Below are 12,485 nucleotides of genomic sequence, written 5' to 3' on the forward strand. Positions count from 1 at the left end.
AGACATGTAGGCAAACACTCATACACTTCAAAGCAATTGAAAAGAAAAGGAAAGCATGCGTTTTTTGAAGGTAACCTACTCTGTAGAACAGTCTTCAGCTAAGACTATGGTGGTCAGCTCTACTTCTGTCTGAGAACAAGATTTAAATGAGAAAAAATTTATTTCAGCTGTAAATCTGGGGCCAGGGCTTAACTTGTAAATGGGAACCTTCTATTTATTGCAGTTAGAAGAAAGATATGGTGGATACTAAACCAGAGGACTTGAATGTTCTGCGGATTTGGTACATGGAATTCCTTTGTGACCTGTGGACCCCCTCTCCCCACAAACAGTGTTCTTAAATGTATGAAGTAAAATATAAAGGATTACAAAAGAAAGTAATTACATTGAGCTAGAATTTTCAATGTATTTTACTTACGGTCACAGAAACACACGCCTTGGCTGTTTAAAATGTTGCATAGTAATATCTAGTGCTGTGTCTAATGATTGTGCTTTCAAAGTGGTGGTGAGAGTAAACGGTTTTTGAGAGGTGGAGGGGGGAACTCAAAACAAGACCTCACTCTGAAGCCTGTGCCAGTCTTGAATCATGGAATCACCCCCCCCACACACACCCTTCCCACCCAGCTCAGCTTTCTGAGGTCACAGGCATGCCCCACCACACCCAGCTGTAAACATAACAGTTACAACATGATGCAGAGTACTGTGATTTCTTTTGTGTGGGGGAAGGGGGAGTCTGTGCGTATGGTCGTGAAGTTACATCAGCACCTGAACGCATACTGTGTATGTATGTGGGGGTACACATGTAGACACAGTTAAGCTCTCACATGAACACACATGTGTGCAGTTCTGTCAGCACATATGTATATATATGGGGGTGCTTATATGTGCACAGTTTCACAAACATGTGAGTGTGTATGCGTGTGTGTGTGTGTGTGTGTGTGTGTGTGTGTGTGTGTGTGTGTGGTGCCCATGAGAAGACCAAAGGAGGAAGCCAGTGCCATACTCGCCCTCTCTCATTGTCTTATTCCCTTGAGGCAGAGTCTGTCACTAACCTTGGGCTGGGCAGTAAGTCCAGGCAATCCCTCTGTCTCTATCCTCCAAAGCGTTGGGGTTACAGGTAAGTCATCACTGGATTTTGTTGTTGTTGTTGATTTTTAATGTGTATACTGAGGGTTCAAACTTAGGTCTTCACACTTGCACAGACAATGCTCTGAGCTGCTGAGCCACCCTCCAGCCCCCAGTCCTCACATCTCCTTCATATACCTCTAGTTTGGGATCCAAGGATTTTGAACAACTTTCCAAACACTGTTACCACCTTCTCTGCAGGGCGTCCCAGACGTCTAGTGAGTGCCCAAGACCAGGGCAAGTACCTTCTCCTTGTACATGAGCAGCTCCTGACACTGTGATTCCTCCTAATAATTGTAGATTTTATGATAATGGGAAGTAATTCAGAGGAAACCATGCTTTGAATTTGGAACTATTTTCCAGACCATACGCAGTAGAATATTCCCTTGGGAGGCAGCGTGCTCACACTCACGGGGAGACCTGGGCCAGTGAGATGGCTCTGTCAGTAAAAGGACTTGCTGAACAAGCCTGGGGAGCTGACTTGGAACCACAGAACCTACAGTGGAAGGGAATGGACGGCTCTGGAAAGTTGTCATCTGACCGCCACACACATGCCATGGCACACATGCGCCTACAACCTACACTGACACACATGCCATGGCACACTTATACCTGACATTTTTAAAAAAGGCTCAACACTTGGAAAGCACAGGTAGATTGATCTCTGTAGGTTAAAGGTCAACCTCCTCTATGTGAGTTCCAGGCCTGCCAGGGCTACACAGTGAGACCCTGTCTCAAACAACCAAACAAAAAACAAAAACAAAACAAAAAACAAGAAAGGGGAGAGGGTATGGAGAGATGACTCGCTAGTTAAACGTGTGTTCTGCTCTTTTTTTTTTTTTTTAAGAGCTTTAGGCTCTTTCTTTCTAAAGGTTTTTTTTTTTTTTTTACTTTAAAGATTTATTTATTATGTACACAGTGTTCAGCCTCCATGTATGCCTGCAGGCCAGAAGAGGGCACCGGATCTCATTACAGATGGTTGCGAGCCACCATGTGGGTTGCTGGGAATTGAACTCAGGACCTCCGGAAGAGCAGTCAGTGCTCTTAACCTCTGAGCCATCTCTCCAGCCCCGTGTGTTCTGCTCTTACAGAGGACCAGAGTTTGAACCCCAGGACCCACCTCAGGTGTTTTACAACTGCCTGTTACCCCAGATCCAGGGGACGTCCATGTCTCTGGCCTCCACAGACACTCATGCATCACATACAAGCACACACATACATAAACAAATAAATACTTTTTTAAAAGAAGAAAAGGGAGGGACAGAGCTAATGTTCTGCGGTGCACCATGCTGCTAAGCTTGGACACTTGATAAGTTAGTTGTAATCAATATATTTATGCCTCGTAATATTTTCAATTTACAGTGGATTTATTGAGACTTAAACCCACCATAAGTTAATGTCAGAGCCCGTGTGGCTCCAACACAGATAACTATTTTCCCTAACTGGACTGGTACGGAGGCGCAAGGAATAACCAGACACAGCTTACACCATTATTACGGAAAAGGGCATCTCAGGCTCCTTCCTCCTGAAGATCTCTCCGCATTTATTCTCCAGACAGCTTTTGTATCAACACACAAATTGAGCGGGAAAATACACCAGCATTCTGTCAATTAGGCAACCAGGTGAATGGCCTTTTGTCAAGTCAGCGTCTACCTGTCTGCTGAGTATACTAGCTGTCACGTAGGCTTGAATTAGCGTCTCTATAAGGCATCCTCCAAATTACAAAGAAAAGGAGCAGCAAACATCCTGACCTTTGTCAGGCAGAGACAGCCTGTCCGCAGGGCTACGGGACCACTTCAGATTGGCCCAATGGCTTCAGAGCCTGGCTGCTACATCATAAAGAAATATGGGCCTACAAGTTAAGGCTCACCTGCACCTACTATTTGTTTTCATATGCATGTATTTATAACCATATTGAAGTCCATTTTATAAAACCAGACACAGTAGCATTTGGACACTGCTAACAATATATTGTAATGAAAATGTTATAAATGTAATCTCTCTCTCACTACTTCAATATATCTTACTGTAGTGATGTGGAGAACACAATACTGCAGTTGACCATAGGTCATGAGAATCCCTGGAACCTGACCTACTGATGGGGGTGGGGGAACCGCGTTGTGCATTGTAGACCACGTATTTTAACTAAGGTGTGTCTCCTCAAAACTGGTGACCATTGTGAGCTGTGTCTTTATCTGTGTAGGAGGCAGGTGCCTCAGGCCAGAAACACTTAGGATAAAGAGCGAAGGAGAGTGACCATGGACTGGGAGTCAGTGTAAGAGCTACTGTCCAGCTTCAAATGCCGCCTCTGCAAGTACATAGCCTGGTGCCACCTTCACGTCCCAGGCGCAGCTTGTGCTCCGTGGTCTCTGTGCTCTGCACCTGCTCCATCTCCCCCTTCTCCTGCTCTCAGGATCACATTTTTCAGGTCTTACAGAGATTGTCTCTCTGACTTCACAAATATGTGAGCTACTCTTTGTTTAGGAAAGGTGGAGTCCTGAGCTTTCTAGAAGCAGGTAGAAAGAACAGTTACGAACACCACCAACAACAAAGGGATGGAATTGGAATGCAATACGAACAGCAAATATTATGAATTTTTTATTGCCTAAAATACAAGACTGTTGAGTTTACTGGGAGAATAAAAATGCCATGTGCAGTTGGGTGGACACTGACTTCCAATGACAATCCTGCCCCCAGGGGGTTGGCCCAGTAAATCTGTTTATAATATTTACTTAGGGTTCCTTCTCAGCTCTAATCTTAAATTGTTAAATTGAGAAGAAGAGGTTTTACACTTTAGAAATCTCTTCCTCCAAATACTTTTATAAGTTTGAAAGTTATCGATACAATCAGTTTGTCAACCTGGGAGTCTTAGAAACCCATGTATTGAGAATCCACGTGCCCAACCAGTAAAACAGTACAGAATATTAAGTGTGGTGGTTTGAATAAGAATGGACCCATAGGCTCATATAGGTGTGACCTTGTTGGAGCAGTTATGGCCTTATTGGAGAAAGTGTGTTACCAGATGCGGGCTTTGAAGTTTCAAAAGCCCGTGCCATACACAGTCTTTCCCTCTCTCTCCCTCTCTTCCTCTCTCCCTCTCTCTCCCTCACTTTCTCTCCCTCTCTCTCTCTTTCTTTCCCCTCACCTGTGGATCAGCCACTTCTCCAGCACATGAGTACCACCACCCTCCCTGCCTTGATGATAGTGGGCTAAGCCTCTGAAACTGTAAGCAAGCTTCCAATTAAATGTTTTCTTTTCTAAGAGTTTCCTTGGTCATGGTGCCTCTTCAAAGTCATAGAACAGTGACTAAGAAAGACACTAGCCAGGTGGTGGTGGCACATGCCTTTAATCCCAGCACTCGGGAGGCAGAAGCCGTGGATCTCTGTGAGTTCATGGCCAGCCTGGTCTACAGAGGGAGTGCCAGGACAGGCTCCAAAGCTACACAGAAAAACCCTGTCTCAAAAAACCAAAACAGAAAGAAAGGATGGAAGGAAGGAAGGAAGGAAGGAAGGAAGGAAGGAAGGAAGGAAGGAAGGAAGGAAAGGAAGGGAGGAAGGAAGGAAAGGAAAGAAGGAAGGAAAGAAGGAAGGCACTAGGAGACATCTAATCAGGAACCTTATAGCAGCATTGACTCCTCACTATCATCTATGTTTGCTCGATACTTTCACTAAAACTTTCACTAAAAATTTAGAACCAAAAACAGTGGGTCAAACCTATAATCTCAGCACTCAGAGACTGAAGCAGGAGAATTCTCATGTTTTAGAGTCGAGCCTAGGCTACCTAACAAGCCCCAGGACACCCTGGACTACAAGAGCAAAATTCTGTCTTAAAAAAATTCTGATTTCACATAACCATTTTGATTTCAGGCTTCAGATGAAAAGTGGTTGATTGGCATCCCTGGGCTTGGGTTGACACCAACAGAACGGGATAAGCTAAATGGGCACTTTTATTGACCAGACAGACACAAGTGTCCTCGAACACAAAGACGTGAATGCGCTGTCACCCCTACAGTCTCAAATGCAGACAGATTCTTAACCTGCCCTACTTCCCATCCTTGCGTGGATGGGGAAAGTCTCACAAGGCCCTGCCCCCAGATGAAGAGCAGCAGGTGATTCATTCATGGCTGCCGGGAGTGTAAAAGTCAGCCTTCTCTAGGAAAGAGGCCCTGGGAGGTTATCCAGTCCTAAGTGGTCAACACATACACATAGGAGCAAGAGTAAATACATTCAGTAGGTTGTGTGTGTGTGTGTGTGTGTGTGAAAATAGTAAAAAAGAGGTCATGACTAGGAGAGGGAAAGGGGGATACGTGGGAGGAGTTGGAGAAGAGAAAGGAAGAGGTGGAAATGATGTGAATGTAGTACTCACATATGAAATCCTCAAAAAATAAAATAAAAAATAACAACCTTTTAAAAATTAAGTAGGCTCCGGAGAGGTGGCTCAGTGGTGAAGAGCACCAGCTGCTCTTCCAGATGACACAGGTTTGATTCCCGGAACCCACACAGATCACAGCCTTCTTTAACTCCATCCTCAGGGCATCTGACAGCCTCTTCTGGCTTCCACGGGGACTGCATGCATGTAGTACACAGATACACATGCAGACAAAATCACCCATACATGAGACCCTATGTCAATAATGAAAGAAACAATAGATGGTGGCAGGGAGAAAGGAATGAGAACACAGGCAAGCCCCACAAGTCGGAAAGATGTTTCTAAAAAGTCGAAAAGGAACAGACAGAGTTCAGGTTTTCTCCTGACACCAAATGTGTGTCATTCACCCGAAGTCACTGACCCTAAGTGGATCTTCAGGAGTTCCTCCGAACCGTGACTCTGGCAGTCACTCAGCATAGACACTCCACCCCAGCTTTGTCCCCAGGTCACAAGATCGCCAACACTTTTCAGGGCAGCTGCAAATGCACAAGGTGTCTGGCTTCCCTGCCGGACACTGAGATACCCACACTCCCTCTCATCCTATTAGTGTGAACTGAAGTTTCCAGGGGTGGCAGAGGGCATAGCCGCATATATGTCTAAAGATTCTACCAGGCTGATTGACTGACTGGAATTCCATGCTTGTGATGAGTTGGAACATGGCCGATCAGAGCCAAATGATCTTAGACTGGCTTAAGTCCCCTTAATAGACACATTCACCGACCACCTGTGTCTGACTTAATGATCTTTTAGTTACCAGGTAAAAGTTCCCTGAACTGTATTAACTTAGCACATCCCTCGCTTCCATTAACCCAAAACTAAGAATTTCTCATCAGAGAGCATCTGAGAGTGGAAAAAAAGGAGTTTTTCTGCTTTGCTGCCACCCTCCTACCCAGCATTCCTACCGAGGTAGTTGAGGACACTTTGATTTGTGGCTCGCTCTTGTTCTGTAACTATAAAAACCTTTATGAAACCTTTCCCACATTGGAACACAGTATTCAGGGCAGCCTGGATCTATGTCCCCGGGGCACCGCCATTCCTAGGTAGCTCAGGCGTGCACGGTCTCCTGCTCCCTTTGAAGTGAAAGCTGTGCTTTTGCATCACGTGACAGTTTCGCTGGCCACCTCATGGCACTCGGGTAAGCACTCTGGCTCCTAGTGGGGTTTATCATAAATGACTCAAAGATGGACAACCAAATGCAGTGACACAGGGGGTGAGGGATGAGGAGGAGGGTCGCCCACACCTCTTGTGACTCTGTAAGGACATGGAAAATTTTAAGGAACTTTTTGCTTGCTTAGGAGCTGGTTAGGGCACCGGGTTCAAATGCTAGACGTCTAGGACTGGTTGAAAACAGGATATCTAACAAGGATGTTGAGCTCGAAGCGCAGACCACAAAGCGTCCCTAGCAGTGGGCCATCTGTTAACGCCTAGCTCTGTGGTCTATCAGGGAGCAGGAAAATCAACGACTTTGAGGAGGGGGGTCTGCTAGACATTACCACTTTGAGGAAGGTATGACTTAGAGATAAGTCATACCTCCTGTTATGTAAGACCAACTCCCTTGACCCAAAATGAACCTATCTTGAGGTTTTTGCCTCAAGCTATATATATAATGTCAACCCCAAATGATGAGGCGGCTCTTCCCTACTGCCCTGAATATTGAGTAGTCATCGCGTCCCCAGCCTGGCTGGATAGCGCTGAATAAACCTTGCTTTTGCATTCTGGACTTGACTGGATCCTAGTGGTCTCTCTGGGGGTCATGACATGGATACAACAGAACGTAAAGGCGTTAACCAACCCGTTCAATCCTGTGTTTCACTGTTGCAGAGTTTTCATCATTTTGTCTTCATGACTCTTCCTCCCCTTGGAGTGTGACAGAATGTTCTTATTTTCTAATCATACGTTTGGTGGTGTTGAGGCCCTATACTAGGCCAGTCTTAAGTATAAACTTAAATAAACCAAACGGTTCCCTAGGAATAACAAGCGACCCTCATGTCTTACCCTTAGGAGCACTGAGTTGGAAATCAGGGACAAAAACCAGTTGTGCTTTGTACAGGTGTGTGTGTGGGGGGGGGTGTGTGAAACTCTCTTGAGAACTGATTGAAGAAGAGAAAGGTATGGGAATGGAGGAAGGCCCAGGCAGAAGCTGCATGGGACGGAGAGGGAGAGGGATAATATAGACACACCAACCAGCAAATTTTAAACAAGTAGAACAGACAACTATCTAAAAAATAATAGACAATGCCAAAATTGGCTTTTAAGGAGAAATAAACAGCCTCACATAGAGCGGCAGACATTAAAGAAATAGGAATGGTTAAAAGAAAAAATATGAAAGAAAGAAAGAAAGAAAGAAAAAAAGAAAAGAAAGCATAAAGCCCTTGCTTTTCTTTAAGTGTGAACTTTAGATAATTTTGTCAGCAGTCAGAGGTCAGAAACACAGCTCCACACTGCCACACACTGGGGAGAGCCCATAGACATTTAAGGATCTTGACCCAGGCCAAACTGGAACTCAAAGCTTCAACAACACTGAAAAGAACCTCAGAGCTAAGAGACAGAGTAAAGCAGGGCTGGGAGTGTTACTGAAGAGATTTTAATACAGGCTTCAGGGTTGAGAAAAAGAGAAAGACCCATCCAAGTGACAGTACGTGCTTCCTAAGGGAGCTCGGGGGAAAATAAAGCAGACCCAAGTGTGGTCACAGACTCCTTTAGTGTGAGTAAACACTTCATCCTCTCAGTATTAGCTGTAGATACCATTTTGGTGACTCTCCAGTTGCATCTCAAGAGGTTGCTAAGAAATTCTCCCTCCACTACTGGCTCTGTGAGAGATACAGAGGTGGTTCTGGAGATGCGCTGGGTAGGATTACAGTTGGACAAGGTGGAAACAGGCACCACTAGTCTGGCCCAAGTCATTTCCCTGCAGACAGGAATTCTGGGGAGATTCCTAAAAAATTACTGTTCTGCGGCTGGGAAAGGCCTTGAGCAGTGGTTAGTAGATCTGGAATTCACACTTCCTCTGCAACTGGGACCATGGAGGAGTACATAAAGAAATGGTGATAATTAACTAGATTAAAATGTTTGGCTTTAGAGCAACAAACAGTGGCATAAGACACTACCTTTTGTGGTGTTGGGGGTTTCTGTCCCTCCTGATCCCTGCAGTCATTAAGTCCCAAAGAAATCACACAGAGGGCTACATTAGTTATAAACTGATTGGCCCAGTATCTCAGGCTTCGTATTAACTCTTACAACTTATATTAGCCCGTTATTCTTATCTGTGTTAGCCACGTGACTCAGTACCTTATTCAGCGAGGCAGTCATATCTTGCTTCTTCTGTGGCTGGTATAAGACTGCAGACCAGGACTTCCTTCTTTCCAGAATTCTCCTGTTCTCATTGACCCGTCTCTATTACCTTCTGGTTGTCCCGCTTATACTTCCTGCCTGGCTACTGGCCAATCAGCATTTATTTATAATATAATTGACAGAATACAGACCATTGTCCCATAGCACATTGAATTGTGTTTCCATCACTGTGAATGAGGAAGAGCTTGTGTCTGCTCATAGGTTCAGAGATCTGGATCCATCGTGGCAGAGTGTGGCAGAGCAGAACAATTTTCATTATGGCAACCGAGAAGCAGAGAGGGGAAGCGCCAACCCACAGGCTCATCCCTTCCCCCTCTGATGACTTTTTTTGAAAAGCTTTGGTCGAGTATTCTATGCGGGCTGTCCCTGGAGGGATTTGTCTGGTGCTCTTCTCTTCATTAGCCTGGTCTGCTCAGAGAGAGAACACAGAGAAGCAAAACGAAGTTTTCATCACATCCTAATGTGAGGCAAATTGCTGCCATTTAATCCTCTGACAACTGTCAGGGGTACCAGGAGCAGAAATTGGACACACAGTCCCACACTGAGGAATTTTCAGAGACCTCTACTGGGTGAAGACCGCATTCTTGAATCTGCCACAGAAAAGAACTTGGCCTGTGTGAAGCAGACCTAGAGTTACTAAGATAGGACCTTCAGGGGCCAGAGGGATGGCTGGGGAGTGGGGACAGAGAATACTAACTGATCTTGCAGAGCAACCTAGTTTGATTTCACAACCATCCCTAACTCCAACTCTACAGGGAGCTGAAGCTTCTGCCTTCTTAAGGAGCCAGAACACAGGACACATGCCCACACAGAGATACACATAGCACACATAACTACAAATAAAACAACCCTGTAAAAAGATTTTAACACAGACCTAAGCATAATTATTAACAGAAAGATAGGAGCTTAGTGTGTACCTGGGTGTGAGTGTGGACATCTCAAGAGAGGGAGACTGTTTAAATGTCCTAAGAACGCCCATGTATACGATTTTGGTGGCTAGTGAGCTTTAGGAGATTCTTCTCCTATGATATAGATATGAAACTGTAATTCTTGCTTTATAACTGTTTTGTTATATGTAATTTTACTATGTTAACGTTAAAGTCTTTCCTTTTTTGTTTAAATAGAAAAAGGGGAAATTATGTAGGAGGGTCATCTGTCTATGTGTTACTTTCATTGGTTAATAAAGAAACTGCCTTGGCTTTTGATAGGACAGCAGCTTAGATAGGCAGAGTAGACAGAACAGGATGCTGGGAAAAAGAAGCAAAGTCAGGCAGAAGCAGAGAGAGCTGCCCACCATGAAGCTGCCACGTCAGACATGCTGAATCTTTCCCGGTAAGTCACGACCTCGTGGTGACACACAGATTATTAGATATGGGTTAGTCAAGATGTGAGAGTTAGCCAAGAAGAGGCTAGAACTAATGGTCTAGGCAGTGTTTAAATGAATACAGTTTCCGTGTAATTATTTCGGGTAAAGCTAGCCGGGCAGCAGTAAGCGACCCGCTGCTCCTTTCACAACAAGTGTGCACCTGGGTGTGAGTGTGGACATCTCAAGAGGGGGAGACTGCTTAAATTTCCTAAGAACACCTATGTATACAATTTTGGTGGCAAGTGAATTTTAAGAGATTCTTCTCCCTTGTTTTTTGCTCAATCAGATCATAGGGCGGCTTGTTGGATATGGTTATACAAACAGTAAGAAACGAGCTGCATGAGATGACACAGACATTTTCATTGTGAACCAAGTGCGTAGGCTTTTCTTTTAAAAAAAAAACAGTAAATTGAAGTTTTACATCTGGGAAAGGAGTAAGGTATCTTTGAAGATTCTTAAACATGGTTTATAGCTATCTATAAACATTCGTATTTGAAACATTGTTCTACAAAAGGCGTATTGTCTCTGTGCAACCTCACAGTAGACTGTGTTCACCGTGTTGCAATCCTTTGTTTTTCATTTATTTAAAACATTTTTTTCCTCACATAGCATATTCTAATTATGGTTTCCCTTCCCTCTACATCTCCCAGTTCCTCCCCCACCTCCCCTCCCATCCCATTTGGATCTATCACCTTTCTGTCTCTCATTAGAAAACAAACAAGTTTTTTATTGGTTTTTATTGAGCTTTACATTTTTCTGTGCTCCCCTCCCTGCCTCTCCCCTTACCCTTCAGCCCTCCCTCAAGGTCCCCATGCTCTCAATTTACTCAGGAGATCTTGTCTTTTTCTACTTTCTACTTCACATGTAGATTAGATCTATGTAAGTCTCTCCTAGTGTCCTCATTATTGTCTAAATTCTCTGGGATTGTGATTTGTAGGCTGGGTTCTTTGCTTTATGTTTAAAAACCACCTATGAGTGAGTACATGTGATAATTGTCTTTCTGGGTCTGGGTTACTTCACTCAAAATAGTGTTTTCTAGTTCCATTCATTTCTCCTGCAAAATTCAAGATGTCTTTTTTTCCTGCTGTGTAGTACTCCATTGTATAAATGTACCACATTTTCCTCATCCATTCTTTGGTCAAGGGGCAGTTGGGTTGTTTCCATGTTCTGACTATGACAAACAAAGCTGCTATGAACATAGTTGAGCACATGTCCTTGTGGCACGATTGAGCATTCTTTGGGTATATACCCAAAAATGGTACTGGGTCTTGAGGAAAGTTGTTTCCTAATTTTCTGAGAAATTGCCAGACTGATATCCAAAGGGGTTGTACCAGCCTGCATTCCCATCAGCAATGCAGAAGTGTTCCCTTTCCCCCCAAACCTCTCCACCATAAGTTGTCATCAATGTTTTTGATCTTGGCCATTCTTTCAGGTGTAAGATGGAATCTCAGAGTTGTTTGGATTTGCATTTCTCTGACGACTAAGGATGTTGAATATTTCCTTAAGTGTCTTTCATCCATTTTAGATTCCTCTGTTGGGAGTTCTCTGTTTAAGTTTGTACTCCATTTTTTATTGGATTATGTGTTCTTTTGATGACCCATTTCTTGAGTTCTTTGCATATTTTGGAGATCAGACCTCTGTCTGATGTGGGGTTAGTGAAAATCTTTTCCCATTCTGTAGGCTGTCATTTTGTCTTGTTGGCTGTGCCCTTTGCTTTACAGAAGCTTTTCAGTTTCAAGAGGTCCCATTTATTCATTGTTTCTCTCAGTGTCTGTGCTACTGGGGTCATATTTAGGAAGTGGTCTCCTGTGCTAATACATTCAATTATACTTCCTACTTTCTCTTCTATAAGGTTCAGTGTGGATGGCTTTATGTTGAGGTCTTTGATCCATTTGGACTTGAGTTTTGTGCATGATAATAGGTATGGATCTATTTTCATTCTTCTACATGTTGATATCCTTTTCTGCCAGTACCATTTGTTAGATATGCTTTCTTTTTTCCATTTGATAATTTTTGCTTCTTTATAAGAAATCAGGTGGTTCGAAGATGTGTGGATCAATATCTGGGTCTTCTATTTGGTTCCATTGGTCCTCCTGATTGTTCTTATGTCAATACCAGGCTATTTTCAGTACTGTAGCTCTGTAGTAGAGTTTGAAGTCAGGGATTGTGATGCCTCCAGAAGTTCTTTTATTGTACAGGATTGTTTTTGGCTATCTTG

General features: G+C 43.8%; 1 protein-coding gene across 3 annotated transcripts in view; it reads left to right on the forward strand.

Annotated features, from left to right (window-relative positions):
* The window catches only part of Nxpe4 (neurexophilin and PC-esterase domain family member 4), a 244,425-nt gene that overhangs the window by 198,788 nt on the left and 33,152 nt on the right, over positions 1-12,485 (forward strand). For 2 of the 3 annotated variants that reach the window (XM_085688700.2, XM_048416826.3), the window contains exon 1: positions 10,127-10,233. The exons of the other annotated variant lie outside the window; for it this stretch is intronic. The gene's annotated coding sequence lies outside the window, so the exon portion shown is untranslated. Of the gene's footprint in view, positions 1-10,126; positions 10,234-12,485 lie in introns of those variants that run through there. 3 annotated transcript variants of the gene reach the window in all.

Source organism: Myodes glareolus, chromosome 4 (assembly GCF_982192425.1).
Source record: "Myodes glareolus chromosome 4, mMyoGla1.1, whole genome shotgun sequence".
NCBI classification, from domain to species: domain Eukaryota; kingdom Metazoa; phylum Chordata; class Mammalia; order Rodentia; family Cricetidae; genus Myodes; species Myodes glareolus.